Genomic DNA, 27413 nt, shown 5'->3' with positions numbered 1-27413 from the left:
GAACGTCAAAACATAATTCTGCGGCTATCGAGGGAAAATAGGAATTTGCCCAACAGTGTGTTAGGGATGAGCATTGGGGCTTATTGATTAGTGATGATTATATGTGCAGTATATCAATATTAATAACTGTGATTAAATGACTGCTTGCTATGATTAGCAAATTTAGCCTTGTGTTAATTAATTAATGTAAAAATGTATCAGATCATAGTAACAAGCCATTTATAGCCAGCACAATGATAGATATGATAATGACATATGTTGCTCTGTAAAGTAAAAAGTTATGTAACAGTAAACTAGAGCGAGATCTCTCTTTGGAAGTTGCCACACCTAACAGTTGGTTCATTGTGGTGAAAATATTACCTTATGTTGGAAGTTTCCCAATATACCAAAGTACAGCTGCACTTTGTACTGGAACTTGAATGGAATTACGCATTTCTCCTATAGAGCGTCCTAGAGAGTAAGAGGGACTATGGATGAGGCTGGAGGCATCCCGTTGGTGGAAAACTGGTTATTTTAAGGGATACTGTCATGGGAAATTTAATTTTTTTTAAACTGTATCAGTTAATAGTGCTGCTCCAGCAGAGTTCTGCATTGTAATCCATTTCTCAAAAGAGCAAACAGATTTTTTTATATTTAATTTTGAAATCTGACATGGGGCTAGACATATTGTCAGTTTCCCAGCTGCCACCAGTCAATCACTCTTTACTGCTCTACTGCAAGTTGGAGTGACATCACCCCCTTCCCCCCCAGCAGCCAAACAAAAGAACAATGGGAAGATAACCAGATAGCAGCTCCCTAAGATAACAGCTGCCTGGTAGATTTAAGAACAGCACTCAATAGTAAAATCCAGGTCCCACTGAGACACATTCATTTACATTGAGTAGGAGAAACAACAGCCTGCCAGAAAGCAGTTCCATCCTAAAGTGCTGGCTCTTTCTGAAAGCACATGACCAGACAAAATGACCTGAGATGCACCTACACCAATATTACAATATTAAAAAAAATACACTTGCTGGTTGAGGAATGACATTTTATATGGTAGAGTGAATTATTTGCAGTGTAAACAGTGATTTAGAAATAAAAACTACATCATAAAAATCATGACAAAATCCATTATTTATTAAAGCCCGAATGCCAAAAACTCAAAAAAATTTTTTTGTGATTTATTATACCCCGAGGATGAATATAAGTCAATGGGGGAATTCCCAAGATATCCTGATCTGCACTGGGTTTCATGCAAAAATCTGAAGATTTTGTGGTTTGGGCACTGGAATGTTTCGGAAAATGTATTGACTAATAAGGGGAAATAACCCATGCGGATTTGGTTGGAGTATATTTCAGAAAATAATGAGAATTTGGATTTTGATAAATAACCCCCCTAGTGTTCTCTACACCTTTTTAATATCTTGCTATTTAGTTTTCTACTTCTTTTGTCCCTTTTTTAACTTCTTGCACCCTTATCCCTTGTTGTTTATATTCAATTCCTTTATCCTTCTAACTCTGCTGCTTCTTTATCTTTCTTCTGTTTAGCTGTTCTTTCTCCCCTCTGTGCTGTCATATTCTGCCACTATTTTATCACAATTAACGTTTTCTATTGCTTTCTTTTAGCTCGTACCATTTTCTCCTTACATTACATCTATTCTCCTGTTCTTGTTCTTCCTTATTTAATTTTTCTTCTTATTGGAATGAGCAAACCTTTATAACCCCATAGTTTTGCAGCAAATTTTGTTTTAGGTTTCGCCAGGAAAAAATATGAATTTTTGCACACATAATTCTGTGCCCCTTGTCCTTTACATGAACCAGTTAGATCAGAGCCCACCCCCAGCCCTTTCCTTGTCTATCTTAGGAACTGTCTGGGTACATAGTGGAAATTAACTTCTCTAGCAAAGAAATGCAACGTTCTGTACATACAGTATATTCTATTGTAGAGCTAAAAATTCCTTAACTGCAATATAGTTTCTCCTTCACATTGACTTCAAATGTTGCTGTTTTGTGAATTTTTATGTGGTTTTGTGAAATTTTCTGTGAACTGAGCCATTTAAGCTCATCACTACTATTGACTTTTTCTCTTTCCCTTTATGTCTCATCTTTGTCTTCCACTGTGGAGTCTACTGTTTTTTTAAGAATTAGATTAATACAGAAGAATAATGCAAATTTGGGTGTTATATTTTACATCTATTACATCTATCTATAAAACTGGGTTTAGGTAGAATATTATATTTATATTAAAATTACTCAGCTTGAGCATCATTCTTTGCCTTATGATGTACTTTTTATGAATATTTCCATGTCTTTTATAGCAGTGACCTACTGTACATGCCATCAATTATCAAAATTTTACAGATAACATTTCACTACATCACACAATAGACTGCCCTATATGAGGTTATCTAAGTAATCCTGTCTTAATACAGTACATTATTTGGCTAATGTTCTATGCAAGTTATCATTATAATACAATTATATTTTTTTCCGAAGCCACGGAGCATTTCATATTTAATCGACATAGATGGGGCCTGATCTGAAATTTAAAATAGCTTAGCAAAAATATAAAAGAAGAGAGTAAGTGCAATTTAAAGCAATGATTTCCTGATATGATCATTCTAAATGGTATGTAGTATTTTTCTATTTACTGTATATATTCTATTTATTTATTCACAATGTTAGTTTAATATATCCCTATATTGTGTATATCCCTGTGTAAGTTGCTTCAAATCTTTTATAAATGCACGCTTGTTGTGCCATAAAAAGAGCAAACAGGAAAATGTATTTTCATGATGGGAACCCCCAAACTTTCAGACTTTATTTAATAGATGACAAGAAATCCTAAGCTAGAAGCAATAATAAGCCGTGCAGAATGCCAACATTTGTGAAAAATATAGCAAGTATAAAGGTATATATAAGCCCAGGGCAAGTAAATAAACATGGGGAAAAGTCTCACGGTTTATCCCAGTCTGATGGTACATGATACAAGCACAAAAAAGAAGGATTCTGTGTATTTCTAGTGATGATCATAGATTCACTGCAAAACTCCTCATTTCGCAATCTGCACTTTTTTTTTTTTTTTTTTGCAAAACTACAAAGTTGTGAAAAAAATGGACTCCATTTTGATTTTGATAAATCTGGTGCAGCTGTGGAATCTGGCTCTGCTACTGGGAGCATGTTTATAATTACTGTGGAAAAAACTTCAATAAGGGTAAAAAAAAAAAACATGGTCATTTATGTCCAAAATTGACATCTGGGGCTAACTGATTGATTTACCATTCTATTTTTACTCACCTCACCATCCAGTAAATTGCTTGAATGTGTGAATTTTGTGGTCCTTGATATAAAAAAAACCATTTAAGCAACTGCATGGAGCATTCTGAGACTTAATATTATGTTGAATTCTTTCATTTCTGTCCAATCCTTTATGTAAATCTTACTCTTTGATATAGGACTAGCTTCTTGTTACTTTTATAGTTTCATTTAATGCATAGCAGAAATGTGTTCCAGTAATTGGTATCTGCCTTCCCACTGCTATACATATAAACTGATTTACGGCAGCCTTCAGCTGAGTAGTAATTTGCAGCTTTTAGTGTAATACAAATAATGCTATTCTTGGAAACATGCTTTGCTGGTGCAAATTATGAATGTTCTCCATGTTAAAGTATCGAGGCCCATGAAATATTACAGATGAAGGTTGAACGTGTACCTTGTTGACAACAAATTCGAAATAATTGCAGAACACTGATTAAAAATTGATTCCAACTGTATTAGCATGTAACAAAGCAGATTGTGTAAAAACTAAAACCACAGCTGTTATTTTGTCTCATGGTGCCGCAGCTGAACTTAACATACTTGCAGGCAGTGTTACATAGCAGAACTAATAAACAAAGTTAGAACAGTCTAATTAACAGAGCATAATGTTACTGATCCATTACAGCTCTAAACTTCTGTGGCCTATGCTTATTACCTGGTCTACTGAAGGTGTGAATACATTCACCTTTGTTCATCCTGGAACCAATAAAAAAAACTTTGGTTTGGAGAATATTATCAAGTTAATTAAAGAGTACCTAATACTTTGTTTGAAGATCACTTGATTCCATCTTATTGATACATGGGGTAGGAGCTTGAGTTTGTTGAGGTCTATATTATCTGCTAATCTTGAATCCCTGGGTATGGAGACAAAATTATGTCCTATCAGATTACAGGCCAGATTACAGGCCAGAAAAAGTTATTTCATGGTTTATCAAGTGAAAACACATGGATGAAATTCAATTCAAGGAGAAAAAAAAAATTATCCAAATTGAATTCCAGTTTTTTTCCCATAGACTTAAATAAAGTTTTTGTGTGATAAACTGTGATATAACTTCTTGAGTTTTCACGAGATAAAACTTTTTGTCACTGAATTGAATCTGGTCCTATGTCTGATATGTCCAGTATCAGTAAAAAGGATGGAAAACCTTATTATGTGCAAACTAATTTAGTCCATGGATTAAGCACTTTCCCTCAAGCCCCAACCCCATGTTACTCAGTAGTCATTATACTTGAAGTCAATTGTCAATTTTTCACAGCGACTGTTTTGCTGTGACTGGTTTAAGGGCAACATTTAGAGGCAAAAATGTTGGCAGCAAATTTTTGTGTTGGTTTCACAGAAATTACCTCTGAAGGTGAAATTTGGAATGTCACTGCAAATCCAAACCTGGCAAAAAATGTCACCCATCACTAGTAGTACCTCACCAAACAAGTGGTTCTGGTCATGTATGGCCACTTTTACTCTGTTGCTTGATAATTGAAACATGAAGGGTTATTTAAATTAAAACAATAGTGCTTTAACATATTTGCAGATTCTGGACAGAAACACATAGGGGCACATTTACTAAGGGTCGAATATCGAGGGTTAATTAACCCTCAATATTCGACTGTCAAAGTAAAATCCTTTGAGATCGAAGTCAAAGGATTTACCGCAAATGCTTCGATTGAAGGAAAAATCGCTCGATCGAACGATTAAATCCTTCAAACTGAACGATTCGAAGGATTTTAATCAATCGATCGAAGGATTTTCCTTCGATCAAAAAATTGTTTCATTCGAAGTCGAAGTCGTAGTTAAAGGTTGAAGTAGCCTATTCGATGGTCGAAGTACCCATTCTAATCCTTCACTCAAGCTTAGTAAATGTGCCTCATAATCATTTAGGGGATTAATTATCAAAGCCCAAATCTATCTCAATATTTTCTGCTACAAACTCTGATCAAATAATAAATATGCTTATTTATTATTACATTTTCCTGAAAATTTGCTTTGAAAAAAGTCAGATTTTCACGATTTTTTTGGTTAATCATCCGAATTTTGCTATTTTTTCGATTTTTGCCCAAAAACTTCAGGGGTAGTGCATGAAACCCAGCGCACATCAAAAAATCATTGGGACTTCTTCCATTGACTTATACGCAACCTCAACAGGTATGAGATGCCGGATTTTCATATTCGGACCTTTCAATCCTCGGGGTTTAATACATTCCAAAGAATTTGTGATATTTTGAATTCGGAGTTTAGTAAATAACCCCCTTAATGTATACAGTCATTTAGAAATTCTAGTCTAGCTGGCAATTTAAGATTCAACACCCTAACCAGACTGCACAGTGCTCAGCATGACCTACAGCTTGGTAGGAGTCTATAAGCCCAAGGCATAAATATTTAGGATTTTTCATGCCACTTGAAAATAGCTCAAACACTAAGTAGGTCATACATTACCGATGCAGAATATCTAGCACATTCTGCAGTCACAGAAAAAAAGATATTAGTCACGGCAAAATAAGTTTCCCAAATTTGTTTAAAACTTTTGTAATAAAAGAAGACATTTTTACAGCAGTCTCCGAAGCTGCAGTGGTTTAAGATTTGTGTTTAATAACTGAGTTTTATCTTGCATTTATTAGCTGTATAATCCTTTAAGCTAAGGGTTTAAAGGAAGCAGGAAAAAGAATCATCCATTTCTCGTCTTTCATTTTACGTTTAGCCAATATGACCTAATTTTCTTCCAAGCTATTCTATATAAGGCATACAGGGAAAAATATAACACATTTCAAGATATTGAAATATCTTGGTTAGGGTATTGATACTCATTTTCTATTTAAGTATTTAATATGGACTTAGACTTTCAATCTAGTAATGAGCCTTGTCATAAAGTAAAATGCACTTTCTATTTTACATGTATGGGATAATCTTACTAAGTCCCAACCAATAAATACTTTATACTCTTTGTATATAATTTGCACTATTTAGGACATTGTGATAATATATTTAAGTCTCTGCATGCTCATTATTTTATAGGACAAACAACTGCATATATAAGATATAATATCTAGAAACCTTCTCATTGAGCTTCATCCAGTCAGAAATCTATATTGAAGACAAGGTGTTACAGGTGATGCTCTAAATTACAGAAACCAGTGGGTTTCAGTTATTCCAAATAACAGACAACATACCTGTACCATGATGTGCATACATCTCAATTGTATGGATACTCACCAGTTCCTGCATCTTTGGGCCTATTCACATCTTCTTGAATGCACTTTGGTTATGGCAGCATGTGATTATTCAGAAATATGCGTACAGGGGCTCTAATGTGGACTTACCGTATATACTCGAGTATATGCCGTCCCGAGTATAAGCCGAGGTACCTAATTTTACCTCCAAAAACTGGGAAAGCTTATTGACTCGAGTATAAGCCGAGGGTGAGAAATGCAGCAGCTTCTGGTAAGTTTCAATCAAAAAATTGAGGGTTTCTGCTCCCATTGGAGGTGCCGGCGTCTCGTTTTTGGATGCCGGCGACCATTCTTGGACGCCGGCGAATATTCTTGGAGACTATTCTTGGACGCCGGCGACTATTCTTAGGCGCCGGCGACTATTCTAAGACCGTTTTTGCGGTTGACCTGAGTATAAGCCGAGGTAGAGTTTTTCAGCATATTTTGGGGGCTGAAAAACTCGGCTTATACTCGAGTATATACGGTTCACCCATTGTGTCATACCACCACACCCTAACTTGGCCATTTATGAAAATACATGCACTGAAGCTGAAACCAACAATGTTCAAATTCCAGTGTAAATCCTTCCAATAGAGACTACTATAAGGGAAAACCAACTTCATATTACTAGCCTTGGTTTGAGAATGAGATGTTGGACAGGCACGTGTTGCAATGAAAAGGTGGCACTCTCTTGTAAGCAAAACTAAAGAATACAATTCTTTTATCCACTAATTTAAAAAGAAATGTTTGTGCAGTTTGTACATAAATTATCTCAGTTTCTGCCACCTCCTAAAACTGACTACTGTGCACACATTTATTTATAATACTCTGTGCTCCATCTGTACACTTAAAAAAGAGGCAGATGCTAGATAACAGAGATAAACTGTTTTGTTTGCTTCTTGTATACTTTGTTTTGTTAGTCAATCTAATCTGTCATATAAGAAAACCATCTTTCCACTACTTTCTAATCTGTAGGGGAAATATGCTGGTAAAGCATCCCCATCCAGGTGTCATGGAGGAACTGGACTGGAAGATAGCCACCTGTCTCTTTGGCTTGTCTCCCATCTTGTGTTTGGCTTTCTGCTGACTCTATAATGTACAGTACTGACATTGTTTACTGAGGTTAAAGCCTAATTTCAGAAACTTTTTTCCATTTCAGCATCGAAATATGTTTGGACTGCTAAATAACATTTGATAGTAGCTGTGTTCATATCATTTAACTGCTTTCACTTGAATGGACTTCAAATCCTGACCAGGATTTATTAACTCTCCTGTGTGTTTGCATGTAAGATAAAGGATGATTAGCATTAAAAACTTGAAACGTGTATGGGTTTATTGATACTTCAGTTTGGATATTGAAAAAATATTGGACAGTTATGGGCAGATTTACTTAGCTCGAGTGAAGGATTAGAATAAAAAACTTCTTTGAATTTCGAAGTTTTTTTTCGATACTTCGACCATCGAATTGGCTACTTCGACTACGACTTCGAATTCGAACTAAAAATCGTTTGACTATTCGACCATTCAATAGTCAAAGTACCGTCTCGTTAAATAAAACTTCGACCACCTATTTCGCCACCTAAAACCTACCGAGCACCAATGTTAGCCTATTGGGAAGGTCCCCATAGGCTTTCTAGGCAATTTGGGGTTGAAGGAAAATCGTTTGATCGATGGATTAAAATCCTTCAAATCGTTCGATTCGAAGGATTTAATCATTCCTACGATTGTTCGAACGAACGAATATCGTTAAATCCTTCGACTACGATATTCGAAGTCGAAGGATTTTACTTTGACTGTCGAATATCGAGGGTTAATTAACCCTCTATATTCGACCAATGGTAAATGTGCCCCTAAATGAAAGATAAATGACAGATAACTTGGAATTTTTGAATTAACCATAATTGCATTTACTGTAGAGGTTTATCATCCCATTTGCGTTGCGATTTTTATAGACAGACCTTTTTTTATTATTGTTTTGGATTTTATGGCTAAAGCGTCCAAAACAAGAGGTTTGGAAGTATTACTAAGTCAGTGGTCTTCTGTGCGTTCTTCTGGAGCGGAGCTGTGTGCCAACCAGTAGGGACGTCAAAAGAAGAAGAAAGCTAACATAACAGACAGATGTATGCAAAGTTAGCTCTTCAATCCTACCTAAGGCAATGTAATTCCCCTAAGCTTAACTACAATATCTTTAAAGCTGAAATGAAAATGCAAAAAAAAAATATATTTGTATGCAAAAAAAAGAATATACAAGGGACTCAAAAGAGATGGGTTGACTTGTAGTGATTTTTAATTTATAGTAAAACATGGCACAGACAAAGAGATATGAAATGCAATTGTGAAATATAAGAGATATTTAAAATATAAAAGAAGACTTAACTTTGGTGAAAAGTTAAGGAAACCAGACTGTCCATATTAAATGAGTTCCTTAGACTGGCATGGATCTACTGGTACCTCTTCTGCATGCAAGCCAAGATTGTATTCTGGCTGCAAGAACAAGACAGGAACGAGTATATAAAACACACAATATAAGTGATATAGAGGCAATAAAATTCCATTGATTTATTTAATAATGATTTATATGTGTTAGCAGGTTTTGGTGCTTTAGAAAAATTCAACTTTACTTGTCCATTTTAAGATATAAACAAATGATGATTTTAAAGAGGTGACTTTAAAGCTTCTGTAAATAGTGCTGTACTCTTGCAGTTGCCTCTATGTCTTACAGCCAATCAGTCCTACAGAATAAGTTTCTATGTCTAGTAACAGTATTCTGTCCCAGTCTATATGAAATCTATTTCTTAAGCCACTGCAGCCTTGAGCCATCTAAAGGGTCTTTAACTGCAAATTGGGTGTGGAAGAAAGCTAAACTGAGGGTGAGGAGGCGAAAAAAATAGGTCAGAAAATAAACCTTTACATGAGAAATGACAGAAAACAAAATTTCACCCTATTAGTGCCTGTTGAGTTTTACGCTTCATTTGTATGAAATCTCAACTTCTGAACCATTTTTGTCTTTCTCTTTTTGGTTATTTCCATAGAGTTGGAGAGGTGGATTGACTTTTAGTCATTTATGACCCACAAGTGTATTTGTGCAACTTTAGGAGCATTTGTTGCATTCATGAAAGCATTTGCATCTAAGACCACTCCTTGCACTTTTGCATAGTTGCCCTGCCTGTTTGGCCTCCTCTTGTGAACCACATGCAGTGCGCCTGTTGACACAGGAGAGCTTCATAAACTATTGGGGCTTGAAAAATGGTTCAAGTTAGCAAATTATGATTTTTCAAACTTGACCTGAAGTTATGGATAAAAAGGCGAAAAAGGACCGCACAAGCTCACCACTTTCCCCTCAGGTCAGGTGCTCCGTCAGACAGTGTCCCCACTGTAACCACGACAAAGACTCGAAAGGCAGACGGCACTTCTGAAAATAGGGTTTATTGGAGTTCCTGCTGGAAGAACCTAACGCGTATTGGGAGATATGACTAAGGGATAACTCCCGAAACGCGTTAGGTTCTTTCAGCAGGAACTCCAATAAACCCTATTTTCAGAAGTGCCGTCTGCCTTTCGAGTCTTTGACCTGAAGTTACTAGCAAACATTGCTTGCGATGGTAAAAAAAAACCCCTAAAGGCTTCTAATACCCATGAAGGAATGCAAGGAAATTCTATACATAAAACCATTTTATTATAGCAAAAAATATGTATATATGCAGCACTGGATATTCAATTGTTCATTATTGATTTACTCCTTGTGAGAAGATCTAAACACATTTTATAGACGCAGCCAAGCGGAAGAAATTTAGCTTGGTATGAATTGCTTCAATGAACAATAGGAGTTATTTGGAAGGAAAAATGTTCATTAGAAAAACAGTTTATTACTTCCTATAATGGAATGCATGAGTCTTGCAAACTAACAATGCAAGTACAGTAAAACAATCACAAAATGGTTTCTAAAGTAAATAACAAACTATAGGAAAATCTGTTCTGATAAACCCACATTTTGTGCTACTTCTGGAAACACACCAAAATAAACTCTCCTATGAGTGGGTGGGTGTTTTAAGCACTGAAAACAACTGTCAATCTGTTCCCTGTTTTTTCTGTGAGGTAATGGGATTTTTTCCCCTAGGTGAATAATATAACTGCAGTTTATATACAAAAATTAATTAGCAGCTCAGAGTTAGATAGTAGCTATTCTTTTTTTCATACCATGACCACCTAAATAAATACAGAGTCATCTCAAAAATTCCTTTTGAGATGACCTGTCATTACTCATTTTTTTAATCCAGAGATAGTCATCAGGTGTTATTCATGGAAAGGAATGTATTAAAAAAGATATCAGTGCACTTCCTGCTTATTCTTTGCAAAAAAACTCACAATAATAAATTAGAATAATTATTCTGATTATTCAGATACACCTAAGAATGTTCTGTGTGCAGGGATGGAATAAGGGGAACAAGAAAAATGTGACATTTGGTTTGGCATTAAAATACTGCAGAATATAGAAATCTCAACTTCAATGGAGTCATACTGGGCAAAAGTGAAAGATGAAAAAGCCTTAATATTGATGATTGCTACAGAAATCTTCTGATGAATTGTGTGGGGAACACTGAAGCTGGAATTATGGATTACTTACAAAACGCATGCCCATGCAACATCATGTATGTTGGCTAATTGTACAAAACTGCAGTCGTCACTCAATGATGATCAGATTCTAAAACATTAAAAGATGCATTACACACCTGTTCTAGACCCAGAATGAGATTCACACTAGGCCCTACCTAGCATTTTAAGTACACAGAGGTCCAATACAGAAATAGCGATTATTTGTGGAAATGCTGTCCAACTTCTGTGGTACCAAGGGCCAACATGGTGGAGGGCAGATAATGGAATCCCTGTATGTAACCCACACCATTTTAAACTACATGCATGTTGTTTCAATTCAATTATTTTTCAGTGCACACCTAAAAACCAACAGTTTATTAAGATATATTAAGACATACTCTTAAATCCTTATGTTGCTTCCTCCTCCTCTGTAGAAAACACAGCAACCGCCAGGACATAATAAAACACAACTTAGAAAGCATCTAATAATTATTTCTAAATGTGAAATAAAACCTAAAATATACTGTACCCCCACCAGGCTCACCCCTACAGGAAGAGTAGGGCACAAACAGGTAGTGTAATGTACGGTAGGCAGAATAGGGCACACACAAGCAGAGCAGAGCAGGAGACAGGTAAACCTATCAGGACTATGCAAGTAACCAATAAGGACCACTCTAAAATTAACAGTAAGTTCTGTACTTTGTACAGTGACACAATGGCAGAGCTGCTCCTACTGTCTGTCTGAGGTATTAACAGGTGAACAATGTAGGGGGTAAAGTTTGAGTCTGAGGTTTGAACAATATGGGGGCTTATAGATGTGTATAATGCAGGGGCTTACAGATGTGAACAATACAGGGTTTTACAGGCTGAGTTTGAGGTGTGAATAATACAGGGCCTTACAGGCGCAAACAAGGGGACTTTCTGAGGTGAACAATGCAGGGGTTTACAGGTGTGAATCATGCAGGGATTTACCGTACTGTCTGAATCTGAGATGTGAACAGTGCAGGGGCAGCAAACTTGCACCTAAAGAAGCAATCTCAGACATCTTTTTGATGCCTAGCTCTTGGAAATGATGCAATCCCAGCATAATGAAGTGCAACTGCATATTTTTACGCATCGGGCACATTGGGCAACTTTCATTGCGGCCATCGCTCTCTGAAACGAATGTAATCTAGGTTACTTTTCTCTCTTTTGGGGGTTAAGTCCAGGCATGCCATGTCCATGGGTGCCTCTGAATTCCAGATTACCATTTTGGACACCCATGTGTCTCTGTGCACTCTCTATCCAATAGGAATAAATATACTGCTAGCTAGGTGATTGCATAGGCTTCTGGACTGGTTAAGAACACATAGGGAACGCAGCTTAGAAAAGGATGCAGATGGGTAGATGGGTAGATGCCAATGGAGGAGTAAATCTAAAATAACCTTCCTACAATGGAACAGGTATTAAGTCCATGAGTTATTATAGGTCCACCCCCACACACACCTACCACCACTACCACTTTTAATGTAAATAAATGATACTGATATAAAAATGCTATGAGTATGGCAGGTGCAAAGTATTATATACATTAAATTCCCATTTTACAAATATACTGTTTGAGGGAGCATCATCCTACATATATAGTACGATTTATGCTTGTATCTGTCAGTGTATGCCTTGCAGACATTCCCACCTTAATATAGGAACCATATACAGGTATAGGATCCCTTATCTAGGAACCACTAATCCAGAAAGCTCTGAATCATGTGAAGGCCATCTATGATTTCCTTTGTCCCTGTAATAATAAAACAGTAGCTTGTACTTGATCCCAACTAAGATATAATTAATCCTTTTTGGATGCAAACCCAGCCTATTGGGTTTATTTAATGTTTACATGATTTTTAGCAAACTTAAGTTGTAGTGAGCCAACTTACAAAAAGAGCCCTTATCTGGAAAAGCCCAGGTCTCAAACATTCTAGACTTATGGATCCTACACATGTATTATCATCATAATATTAATAACATTAACAAGATTTTAGGTATAAAAATTAAAGTGAAAAGAAAATGTTTCACCCTAGAATATTTTTGAATAATACAGATAATTGTAATGCACTTCACACACCGTACAGTACTGCCTAGTAACACATTTTTAATTTAAAAACATTGTAAAGTTTACAGATTTAGATAATGCTGGAAAGACAGGGATTGAAAGCGGATTTCTCTTTGGCCACAAATCTTTAAATGTTAAATATAGCCTTGGGTAACCAAATGGCACAGACTAAAAAGGGTAAAGCACATTCGTGACTTCAATTTAACACGACTTTCCGTCTGGGAATTTTTTTCTCTATGATCTCACAGTTTGAATAATTTATGTTTCTTGTAACATTATTTAGTCCCATTCACTTGAAAGTTCATCTATAAAACATGAGAAAATACAGAGCAAGGAAGGCATAACTTTGAACAATGGGTGACTTACTTCTTACTTGCTAATAGCTGAATTATAGGCTTCCAGAATATGCAAAAGTATTTATTACGAGTAATAGTTTCCTATTAAAAAAAAATTATTACATAGGTTTGTATTTCAGGATTAAAATAAATAGTAATAATAAAATATTGTGTATGGTGAGCTGCATATTTATTGAATTAGTGAAGGTGAAACAGTTTTCATAATTGAGGTGCAAGTATAGACACAACATTGCCTCCTGCCTCTTATACTATACAGGTATACCTATTATACTGAATGCTTGGGACCTAGGTTTTTCCAGATAAGGGACCTTTCTGTAATTTGGATCAGCATACATTAGGGGGGTTATTTACTTAACTCCAAATGCATAAAATCCCAAAAACTCTAGTTTTTTTTAGTATAAAATTGGAATTTTTTGAAATTTGTTATACCCAGAGGATGGAAAAAGTTTGAATCCGAAAATCAATGGAAAATTTTTATTTTTCACGTTTTTTAATTTTTTTTCCTGCAAACAAAAGTGTGTTAATAAATAAGCCAGTTTTTTTTCAGAAAAGATTGAAATAAATTTGGACTTTGATAAATAACCGGGTAAGTCTGTTTAATGTAATGCAAATATGTCATGAACCCAATAGGATTATTTTGCTACCAATTTGGATACATGCAGCTAAGTAGTGATGGGTGAATTTATTCGCCAGGCACAAATTCACAGTGAATTTCTGTATTTTGCCACCGCCAAATAAATCGAGAAAATATTTTGATGCTAGTGTCAAAACTCGCGTTTCATGAATTTTTAACCATTTCATGAATTTTGCTGGAAATTCGAGAATTTTTCTGCAAAGCGAAACGCAAGAAATTCGCCCATCACGGCAGCTAAGTTACCATCTAAGCTTTTATTATTACAGAGAAAAAGGAAATTGTATACAACATTTGAAGTGTATCATGAACATAGAGAGATCAAGGGAGTATTTTAACACCCAGGAATGTACAGGCAGGAAACATGTTACCTGGAAACCCAACAGGTTTCGCATAGCAAAGTAAGAGACTACTGTCATCAGTTCTATTAAAGGAGCACTTGGAGATTTAAGAGACTGTGTTTCTTGGGACTGAGGAAAGGACTTTATTTCTTTAATTAGAGGGATAGTTTGTGCTGGCCTTAGTTAGTTAGTGAGACCCCATTGCCACTTGTCAGGAGTGCTGTATGTATTGGTTTCCATTTTAAATACCATTTTTTTTGATAAACAATTATTTAGTTTACCCAGTATGATCTATGATTTATTACTGTTTTCCTAGTGGGGTCACCTGTAGGTGCATTCCCAGATCCCACTAGGAGGCACTGCACTAATAAATACCAAGTACCCGGTCTCTCCCAATACCACTGAGGAGTGACTTAGGTTTGTCCCATGCCATCAGGTAAGCACCACACATGGAGGGAAACACAACAGAAACATTGTCAAAAGGGTTACAATAATTAAAAAAAAAAAAACACCACTTTTGTTGTATCCACTATGTGGAAATTTAACTGTTCAGACAGGTGTGTTTATCCAAAGCCATGACCTGTTGTACAGAAGTTTTATAAGATGTAGTCTTAAGTCAGCCACTAGTTTAGACTTTTTGTGCCTAATATTTATGCCTATAATTATAGCAGCTGAGATCCTTTATGTTTAAATGAAGATCCACATAAATGAGGGACTCCTTACTTGCTATAAAGAAAAAAACAATCATCTTCTACAATATCACATCTTTTATATTGTGTACAAAGAATATTTGATTTTCATTACACACTAGAATGGAAGAATTAGTGGACACCAGCACTGGAAACAACTGGGCCAGCAAATATAATGTACTGTTGAAGGGGTGGAAATGACTTGAATTGAATTTTGTAGAAAACTACTGTTCCTTGGGAAGGGATATGTTTTCATGTGTCAGCTGACTCAGCAGCACCTCATTTATGAATTTCATGAAACATTTAGCAGCAAGAGTAAAATCAAATACAGGTGGCTTGCAGACATTGAAACTGTTACAAAGATGAATTGATCTATCACAAGAAATGCATGAGGACATGTAGAAAGCGCTGATCATTCAATTTATTTTACAATGAAGTACTTTTCAAATATTGCTTCTAGTTGATGAGAACAATAAGATATTTGCTTTGGCAATTTACTGAATCTTGTTTTCACTAAATTCAGCCAACAATATTAAATGTGACATATTTTCTATCTCTTTCTCTCTCTTTTAGCCTTTTTTCTTTTTTCTAAAATGCAATTTATATCTTTACATATATAGAAAATAACAATTCAGTAACAGAAATGTTTTGGCACTGATGATAATATTGTAGCTGTATGCTATTTCCTAAAGGAGAAGTAAATGTTGCTTAAATGGTTTTCTAAAGGAATGTATTAAATATAATAGACTGGGGTCCTAGTTAAGTAATTCACTAGACTAGTAGTTTTTGGATTTTTTTGTTAAATTTCCACTTTTCCAACATTTGGTCAGAGCTTCCTTAGATATAAATTAGGTTACCAATATAAAAATATCAGTAAGAGTCTTGCATTTGTCTGTTTTAGAAGGCCTACACTGGATCCAAGAACCTACCTACCTGAACTCGACAGACCACCAGGTTTCCTATAGCCAACTCAACCCCTGCCAGAACTCTGTAAAGAATTAAAGTGATGCCAGTAGATTGAGAACAATAAATAACAGGCTGGGGAGCTCAAGTATTTATTTTAAAACTTTAAATTCCATCCAGCTCCCTCTCCTGGGTACTTCCACAATTAGGATATTAGGGCTATTCTGCCCAAATCCTGACCATTTTGCAATTTTTCAGGTACTGCTTCCCAACCAAAGAATATTAAGGTAAGAAATAGTGTTGATTATAAATCTAACATTAATTGACCTTCAAGGTGGACTTTAAGAAGGATTTAGGAGAGCCAATAAACAATCACTCCATATTTTACATTAGAATGCCCAGTACTATGCTTCCTCAGCCAATGCTCTGGGCCCCCTTGAGGGACCAACCCCATATTTTCACAACCCCTGCACTAAACATACTGTCATGATGGTAATACAATTAAAGACATATGATCAGAGACACAAAAAACCTCCCATGTCCTGGAATTTAAGCAGTATTTTCTTCTCTGATCATACCATTTTCTTCCAGATGTTTCCAGTGTTGCTGCTGTGAGCTCAATTGACTTATGGCAACAGTTTGCTATGGGGGCTCACTGGGAAAATTCTAGTCCTAATAATGGATTGAGAACATAATTAATTTTCACCTGCACCCCCAAAGAATTCTTTGTCTGAATGTTATCATCTCATGCATGCTACACACACATACACCTGTCCTTCACTGAGACAATGACCTTAAATCTATGAAAAAAGTAAAATGTTGTCATCTATGAAAAATTGTCTAGATAACAACATCCTTGGGGGTAAAATTACTAAAGAGCAAAGTGGCTAACGCTAGCAATTCTTCATTAGCGTTGCCACCTGCAGGGATATCCGCAAATTCACTTCAATGCAGAATTTACTGAACGTTACTCTTTCGCCAGTGTTGACTTCGCCACCTCAGACCAGACAAAGTGCTATAAAGTAGCTAGATCTTCCTCAATCTTCTGTCACTTACATCATATCCTGTGGGCCAAAAACACATCAAAGTTCCAAAAACACTGAAGTCTTTTACTTTTTTTTCAGCATGATTGCCTGCAAAAGTCCTAACAAATTTTTTTTGGGGAACTGTTTTTTTCCAATGATTTCCTAACATATGGAACATTCATTTTACAGTGGGCTCATGTGTAGGCCATTATATTAACTCTCTTTTCTTTATTAAGGTTCCCTGGACATGTATAATATAAACCGGTACCTTAAACAATTTGCAGCAACAATTATGATAAAAAATGTCTATACAACTTTAAATTCCCCGCCCTCTGCAAATTGCCCTAAGCGCAAATGAATACTAGCGCATCTTCGCTAAGAAAAGCATGCACAGTCAAAGTAACGCTAGCGAAAAGTCGCCAGCATTCGACGCCCGGCACGATACGATGCATCTTAGTGAATTAGCGTATTCGTATTGTATTTGCGCCTGGCAAAAATTTGCCCGTTAATGAATCTGCCCCTTAGTTGGGAAGTTATCGGTAAAGAGAAAGTATTTAAAAAAAGAATACATTTTTAACACTGGGAACCAACATGTATTCATCACCTCAGTTCTAACCAGAATATGTTGAATATCATCTTCATAGGATAAAAAAATGATGACCCTGAAGAGTTATTAAAGCAGAAGCCAATTGTCCCTAACTTTACTAAGGGTCAGATAATTGAAGAGAGCTGGGTTTCCTGAAGGCAATAGTTGTTTTTATTAAACCTGCAGTAAAGTAGAACATTGTTATCTGACATAGTTAAAGATGAATAATAACCAGCATTCCATTTAACTAAAAAAAAAACAAAAAACATTTGCCTAAGCAATAAAACATGTCGTATCATTTGATGCTTCCACTGATGGAAAACTATTGTTACACAGTTTACTCTCAATAACCTTTTCAAATGCCTGTTTCACTTTCTCCCCAATTTAAACATTTGAAATTACCATTCCAACTGTCAAGATATAATAGATTCAAAAGGAAATTGAAAAATAATTTTTAGTATGTCATATGTATATTTAATAAAGTTAATGGCACACAAAAGCACACAGAGAAAAGAGAAAATCCGCTGAGATGATATTAGACACGAATGGAAAAGACAAGAGAAATGAATTGAAATCCATTACTCTGCTTTTATTGGATCTATTTGGGAAAATTGTCTAATAAAATTTGGGAGTATGATTATCCCTAAATTCTTATTGGTTTTTGAGAAAAGAGGTAAACTCACAGCAGGCATTTCTGCTTCTTCACAACAATGCGCCGGTTTACATGTCATGTCAGTCATAAGCTGCCCTCCAAAAATGTGGGTTCTTGCAGTTGATCCATCCACCTTACAGTCGTGACCTGGCTCCTTTGGATTGTTTTCTGTTATGAGTTTTGAAGAAATCTCTATGTGGACAGCGGTTTTCAAGTGATGAAGACCAAGATCAAGGCAGCTGTGATGTCTTGGTTTGAAGGTCAAACAGAAGATTTTTTTTTCTAAGGGGTTAAAGTCATTGCAGGAAAAATGGATGAAGTGTATGGCGTTATCAGGGTGCTATATTGAAAAACTAAAAAACTATAAAACTAAAAAAAAATGAAAACTTTTTTTCCCTACTTTTTTCATTCACCTTGTATATATATTTCCCCCCAGGACTTTGTCATTTATTTATACTGCATTTTGTTGTTATGGAAAACAATTTATAAAAAAGAATTAAGATTGTGTTTTTGCTCCATAATCTTAGATCTATTTCCTTGTTGAAAATGGTAATATACTGTATGCATTTTAAATGATAAGCGGTTTAGGCTTACATAACAGTAAGGGTACATGTCTCCTGTCTACGGTGGTGTCGCATCCAAGATGGCAGAGCGGGGGACTATGCCAGCGCCTTGACTTGACTTCCAGGTCTCGGGTTCAGTGTCCGATTATAGGAATTGCTAGCTTGTGTTCCTGGGTGTTCCTAAATTGAAGTTTCCTGGACTTTCGACCCTACCTGAAACTTCTGACTTTGATCCTTGCCGTCTGCCTATTGAACTTCTTCCTGAATTCTGACTACATCTACTCTTGATCCCTCTGGTTACCGCGATCTTGAACTTTGCCCTAAAGCTTCTTCCTTGGCCCAGACTTCTCTGCTAGGAGCCGATAGGCCCCTGACACACATGTTACATAACACTGGTCCCTGGTTTGGGTATAGTATAATTTACCAATATGGGTGCGGTTGTTATTCTTCATGTAGATCAAACATATCATGTATCCCTTAATGGAAATTGCTCATTGTTTATCTTTGTCCCTTTGCTAGTGGAGCACAAAGTCTAAGGGATATATGTATAAAAGCAACCCAAAATACATTTTACATAATCCCTTATTTTGTGCAACATAGTGTATGCTGTAAATTGACAGATAGTTAAGTCAAAAGCCTTAAGCCTTTACAAGGGCTGCAGCATGTGACCAAAACACAGGTATGCTCCAATTAATATATATGTTTTCTATATTTGCTTCAAGTTTGACCTTTTTAGTGAGTGGCTACAATATATGGATTTGGATTATACCTGCCATGCCAGTACATATTGTAGCGATAATATTAACAATTCTGTTGCTGCCTCTATTGTAAAAAAAGTATTAATTGTGTGAATTCTCAAATGTTATTTTGACCTTAAAATATTTAACACACTTTTTGGTAATTCCATCTAAAAAAAAACAAAACTTGGACATACAGTATATAAGTGCTTATTTAGCTACTAGGCAGAATTCTATTCCGGGGATTTAATAACTAAAAGTAGTTATTCTACGAAATATCCTGAACTCTAATTGCTATATACTATGAGAACAACACAATCTGTTCGTTATTGCCTACTCTCAGAATGGTAAAACTTTACATATAATCAAAAAAGTAGTTTTCATAATTATCTCCTTTCAAGAAAACAGGAGACATTCAAAAAAAATGAAGGCAGGTATTATTCATAAGAATGGCAAACAAGGCACATCAGCCTAAATAGAAGATTAGGACTCCGTCCCCCACGAATGTGCTTTAGGTGGCAGGTAGTGATGGGGAATGTATTTGCCAGGCGCAAATTCGCGGTGAATTTGCGCAATTCACCACCAGCGAATAAATTCGCAAAACGCCCACGAAAATTCGCGTAAAAAATTTGCCAGCGTCAAATTTTTTTTTCCGAAAAACAAGACGCCGTCGCCGTTTCGCGAATTTTTCGCCGTTTCGCGAATTTCGCCCATCACTAGTGGCAGGTGATCGGGGGAGGGGGCTGGAGGGTGCCCATGAGGTCTGGGGCCCATGGGGTTTTCCCCCAGTGGTCCAGTCTGACCCTTATCCCCTCAACAGCATGCCTATTTAGTAATGTCTCTTTAATACAGAAGTAGGCTGTTCCATATCCAATACTGCACACTGTAGTACTGTTGTTATTGAGTCATGCCTCATCTTCAATATATTTTCTGTATATACCATTCATTCTGTCATGCTGCATACTGTGTTGCTATAGTGCTTCTGGGATTTTAAAGTATGCATACACAGTACACAATTTTTCTCATTGAATATTTATATTGATATATCAATGAGTGCAGTTTGGACTGAGCTGCGGCATTACTCAATAGCACCAAAGCCTAACTTATTCTAGATGGAAAGTTGTAGAGAATAGGGACCCTACACAAAAAAGCACATGCAGAGTGGGAATGTTTCATAAACACAACATCATATGTAATCATTCTAATTATGTCGCATTTGAATGCAATTAACATATGGATAAAAATAATCTTGTTATTTTGGTCAAATACCAAGGAAAAACTTCAGAGGAAGAAAAAGCCATGCATAATAAATTCACAGTCCACAGATGGACATATGAACACAGATGGACATCTTCAAATTGCTTCACTCTAAATTTAGTGAAGATTTCTCCAAACAAGGGTACAGATGGAGCAAGTATCTCAGTGGCTATACGATGGAATGTTGTCCTATTAATACTTTTAATTTAGGGCAAAGAACATTTAACTGCTTATTGCAGTCAAATGTTTGAAGAGCACTGGTTGAACAAGGGGGTATATTTATCAAAGAATGAAGTTAAAGATCACAACAGTCCTCTAGAGTTAAATTCCGCCACTCTCCATTTATTTCGATGGAATTTTTAAAAGCATATTTATCAATGGGTGAAAGTGAAAGTTCATTTGATAAATACTGTACTCCTTTTAAAATCCCATAGAAAAGAATGGAGAGTGGTGGAATTTCACTCTAGAGGACTGTGATGATCTCTAACATCACTATTTGGTAAATATACCCCATGGGATGGAATTATTTGAAGCTATGTGGGAAAAAGGCAAGCAATCTAATCGTCTATCAAGGCCTCCTAAAATATATTCCTTAGATTCAAAGGTGCTTGCTCAACATTTCCAGGACCACCCGTACATTCCATATTTACTTATTACATAAGTAATGACCTCTAACACTCTACCCACAACTGAAACGGTGTTAATACTGATCCATCTAATACAATACAGAATAGCACATACCTGATATCCTGAAATCTCAAAATTAGGTTTCCTCCCATAGAGTGCATTTTAAACAATTAATTCAAATATTTGCAAATGTCAGGGGTATGTATATATTGTGGCAGGTCATCCTAGAGTTATATAAAAATATGTGGCTGTAAGGTTTATTATATGAACTGCAGAGGCATGCCTAGTTGAATTGGGTTAATTTTAACTCTCAGCCAGGTAGCAGCTAAGAGCTGAACGGCTACTGCAAGTAGGTGGGCTCCCATATCTTTGGGCTCTTCTTTGGATGTAAGAAGAAGAGATGGCACTTACTTGGGAGTGTTGAGAAACGCTCTCAGGGAAGGACACAGGACAATAAGGCTACCTGCCTGTGGAGGTAACTCCCAGAGGGACTGGGGCTGCTCTCTGCTACTACAAGGAGCAAACGGAGCGATTGCCTGAAGAGTCTGAGAGGAGCCAGACAACTGAACAATTCTCTAAATAATCATCAAATATCTTTGTTCAGGGGTGACCACAAACATATGTGTGTTTTTTCTAGTAGTGCAAGAGGGGCCTAATGTAATGAAGGAACTTACCAATGTGTGAATGTAACACCCAATGGGCACAAGAAAATTTTTGCTTTGTATGTCTGTATGCAGTTATAAAATACTTATGTGCTGCAGATTCTTAATACTCCAGCATATAAAACACATCCAAACACACTATTACAAAACTATAAAATAAATATATTTATAACTGTCATTGTTCATGGGAATAAAATCTGTGTGTCCTATACTAGATCGGGCTAATTCCCCCAAAAATTGCGTGTACAAGCAGACAGAAAGGCCATCTCCCATAGCCTCCATTTTATCCAAATAATCCAAATTTTTAAAAAATCATTTCCCTTTACTCTGTACTAAAACAGTACCTTGTACTTGATCTTAACTACGATATAATTAATCCTTATTGTTAGCAACACCCGCCTATTGGGTTTATTTAATGTTTAAATGATTTTCTAGTAGACTTAAGGTATGAAGATCCAAGTTATGGAAAGATCTTTTATCCAGAAAACCCCAGGCTTCATACCTGTATATATATATATATATAAACACATTCAGTAGATCTTCCCTCTGGCATGTTTCTTATTCTTTATTTACGCAATATAAACAAGCATCAGCTAGTTCCTTTTGTAAAAAGGAAACTAACATTTGTAATCCCCTGTTTCTTCCCCATACAATGCAGTTTTAACTGCCAAAATTCTTTAGTTATTGCACCCACCAAATTCTGATCTTAATTAAGTGTCTAACTATAGCTGGCTCCTTTGATTCATACAAGATTCCCAGTGCACTGAAGAAGCCATTGAGCACATTCCTCAGAAAGCCAAGTGCTTCAGGTCTTGGCAATTGGAGGTATAACATACAGAATATATTGTTTCCTTGTGTATCAACCCTCTGACACTAGCCATTCGTCCGTCATAGGAATTGGACCGTTCCCGATATTTTTATATTTACACCATGTAGTAATTATCTGTATTAATTACTAATCAGCCTTATATTGTGACATTTCTATTCTATGTGTACTGTATATTGTGAGTGGGTCCCTAAGCTCAGTAAGTGACAGCAGGACAGAGCATGTGCAGTGAATCAGCAGAAAAGAAGATGGGGAGCTACTGGGGCATCTTTGGAGACACAGATCTTTACTGCTAAAGGGTTGTGGTTGCCTTGGGCTGGTACAGAAACCCAAAACATAATGCACAACATTTCTAGCCTACTGCTTTAGCTACACTTTAGTTCTCCTGAAAGAAACTTTACCAAGAATGTCTTACAGCCTTTCCCAACTCTCCAGCAATGTCTGCATCTCTCAGAAGACTCCTGTATCCACAGGGAGCAATTTGGCTTGCACAACTTTCAGGTTCAGAGACAGAAAATTATTCCATTGTGATTCCCACCTGAACAGTGTGTGGCCACCTATAGAGTTAAGCACATCACATAATTTTAGTTATAATAATTTCTTTTGTTCAAAGATGTGCTCAGAATCCCTGCTCTGATATCTTACAGATGAGCAAGCTAAAGCTCGTGTTTGACATGGGAGCTAATAACTTTCATTATTTTCCTGTTTCCTCCAAAACAGCATCCATTTTTTATTGTGACATAAATTTCACCTGTAATCCCGTTATTATTGTTGTAAGGAAGCAAGCCGTAACTACAGTGCCTTCTCCAGTTCTGTGCACTTACTTTTGCTTTAAAATTCGTCTTGGGAGAAATGTAAAATTGCAAAGCTTTAAAACACAAGACAATGGAATACAATTTTATTTTACATTTCTAACTTTATGGAGGTTTTCTCCACATCTGTTTTAAATGAAGTACAGCAAAGATGGTTATTTTTGTTCAGTTAAGCACGGCACATATTCATAAAATGACATTATTTCTATTTTCATGTTAGGAAGAACGTGAAAAGTCTTCTAATTTCACTTAAAGGGATACTGTCATGGGAAAAAACATTTTTTTCAAAATGAATCAGTTAATAGTGCTGCTCCAGCAGAATTCTGATTTTTTTATATTCAATTTTGAAATCTGACATGGGGCTAGACATATTGTCAATTTCCCAGCTGCCCCGTCATGTGACTTGTGCTCTGATAAACTTCAATCACTGTTTACTGCTGTACTGCAAGTTGGAGTGATATCACCCCCCCTCCCTTTTCCCCCAACAGCAGCCAAACAAAAGAACAATGGGAAGGTAACCAGATAGCAGCTCCCTAACACAAGATAAAAGCTGCCTGGTAGATCTAAGAACAATACTCAATAGTAAAAACCCATGTCCCACTGAGACACATTCAGTTACATTGAGAAGGAAAAACAGCAGCCTGCCAGAAAGCATTTCTCTCCTAAAGTGCAGGCACAAGTCACATGACGAGGGACAGCTGGGAAATTGACAAAATGTCTAGCCCCATGTCAGATTTCAAAATTGAATATAAAAAAATCTGTTTGCTCTTTTGAGAAATGGATTTCAGTGCAGAATTCTGCTGGAGCAGCACTATTAACTGATTCATTTTGGAAAACAATTTTTTTCCCATGACAGTATCCCTTTAAACTGTTGCAGAATTAAAAATATTGCTCATTTTTTATATGAGCTGTTTTTTCCTTTCTTTTTCTTCACCATAGCTCATCCCAATAAAAGATTTAGTAGCAATTTGGACTCAGGTGAAGTCTCTAAAAAAAAACCCAGCATATGAGTGGAATTTATTTGGCCAGACTTTTTGTTCTCTAGAATTGCAATACTCAAAACCGTATTGATTTACTGACTTGCAAGAATACATCACTCATTAAAAATATATGGAGTGCTCCCAGCAATCTAATTTAAAGAGTATATTACTATGTATGGTAAATATATATAATACACAAAAGCTAAGAATTGACTAGGGTCAGGGTTCAGGCTACTACTTTCTATTAACCCAATAGCTAACACTGACACCCAAATATTGGGTGACAAGGCAGCAACACAACGTATTGCCAAGTTTAAAATAATATTAGACAACCCATAAATGGTGATGAGCAAATTTTTTTCTCCAGGCAGAAATTCATAACAACTAAAAAGATGCCAAGACAAAATTGTTACAGAGACAAAAATGATGTCAGAAAAAAACCCATCCATTGACGTGAGTGCATTTTAGTAAGAAAAAAAGACATGCATCTAAAAAATTGTCACACATATGAAAATGTTGCCGCCTCTTGACGTCACTGCATTTTGCAAATTTTTCGACATTTTGCAATTTTTTTAGTTCTGCAAATTCTTTTTCGAATTTTTACAGTTTTTCGAATTTTTTAGCTTTCATTTGTATTTTGCCCGACGAAGGGGCCTGGGTGCTCTGAAAGCTTGCAATGTATTTGTATTTGTTATTTTTACTACTGGCTAACACGGTACCACAGTTTTTGTTTTGTGCTTCCCTATGAAGAACAATGTCTCTTCAACTTTAGATGAACCATATGTCCTTTAGCTATCAAAGGCTGCACCATGTTTTTTTCCAAATCATAATTTTCTTTCCCCAGAATTCCAGCATTGTTGCACGTTCCACTTTGTTGTGCCTAGTAAAGGAAACTCTAGTAAGCAATGTTATATTCACTGTACAAAGGCACACACTGAATTATATTCTTTTTTTTAATAATCTCCTAGTGGTGGTACTTGTTAAGTTACTTTTAGGGTAAAAAATTTAGTATGAAATATGTGCGAGAATTGTTTACTCAAAGAAAAACATTTTTAAACACAAAATCAATATTAAAAAAATCTGTATTTGACTGGCTGACCAAAAATCTCCAATGTGTATACTATCAGACAATTACAAATTTGGATCACACACTATTTTATTTATTTACAAATAGGAAAGTTAAAAAAGCTAATGGGCTAATGCTTTTGTAATTTTCCTTTTTGTAAATAAATTATTTTTCTTTAAAAGAGTGTGTGCTCCAAATTTGTCATTTTCAGACTTTAAACAATCAACCTGGAAATTGCTATGGCAATTGTAAGAAAGTGGATTCAATCAATATCGATTGAAAAAAAAGTGATCATTGCTGATTATCTTCTATGGGATTTGACATTCTAGACTAGTCATTCTTGTGGGCCATCTTGGTTAATGAATCCTGCATGAATAGTCAATGATAAATATAATAAACATACAAAACCAAATCATCCTGTCGAATTGATAAACCACTTGAATGGATTCCATCAGAGATTGAAATATTTGTGAATCTGCAGATATATCCTTGCTTATTTTCTTTTTGTGAAGTATATGAATAATTTAAGAAAAGTTTTATTAAGCTACAACAATCAGTTCCCATACTGTAGCAAATGTTTCGTTCATCACTTGTTCTTAGCCTTTGCTTGATTTAGTGTTTAAAGGGATTCTGTCATGATTTTTATGGTGTAGATTTAATTTCAAAGTTAAACTATGTACAATGCAAGTTAAAATTGTATATCTCAGGTCATTGTGCCTGTCCATGTACTCTAAGAAAAAGCCAACACTTCACAATGGAACTGCTTTCAGATACGCTATTGTTTCTCCTACTCAATGTAACTGAAGGAGTTGTGACTTTGGTTAGCTGGACTTGGATTTACTATTGAGTTCTCATATCTACCACTAGATGGGGGCATGTGAGCTTTTTTAGCAATTCAGCTGATGGGTTGCTGGGGGGTAAGATAGGGGGTGGTATCACTCCAACTTGTAGAGCAGCAGTAAAGAGTGTTTGAAGTTTATAAAAGCACAAGTCACATGGCTTAGGGCACCTGGGAAACTAACAACAAGTCTAACCCCACATCAAATTTTAGAACTTAATATATAAAAATATGTTTGTTCTTTTGAAAAAGAAAGGGATTTCAGTGCAGGATTCTGCTAGAGGAGCGCCATTAATAGATGCATCTTGTAATAAACATGTTTTCCCACGACAGAATCCCTTCAACCCATTTTGGAATCTTTGTCAGCTAAGCTCAGTATTACTGCTACAAGTCTTCTCAACTGTGATCCTAAAAGTGTTTCTATCAAGCCACTATTCAGCCTCTGCCAAGTGGAGTCCATGTTATTTTTCTGGTTCCTTCAGTAAGCCCTTGTGCAATGCAATTATGGATGCAAATTACCTTTAATTTAACCATAATGTAATAATTGCTGATCACTGCCTGATGCTTCATGAACACAATATTGAGTGTGTGTAGTAGCAAAAGTTGAGACTTGCAATGAAAGAGTTTGGAGTGCTTCACTGTGTTTGTTCTTAAAATGACTTAAGCATGTGATTATTTT

The sequence above is a fragment of the Xenopus laevis genome, chromosome 2S, assembly GCF_017654675.1.
Source record: "Xenopus laevis strain J_2021 chromosome 2S, Xenopus_laevis_v10.1, whole genome shotgun sequence".
Taxonomy (NCBI): domain Eukaryota; kingdom Metazoa; phylum Chordata; class Amphibia; order Anura; family Pipidae; genus Xenopus; species Xenopus laevis.
Note: the sequence above shows the minus strand (reverse complement) of the source record.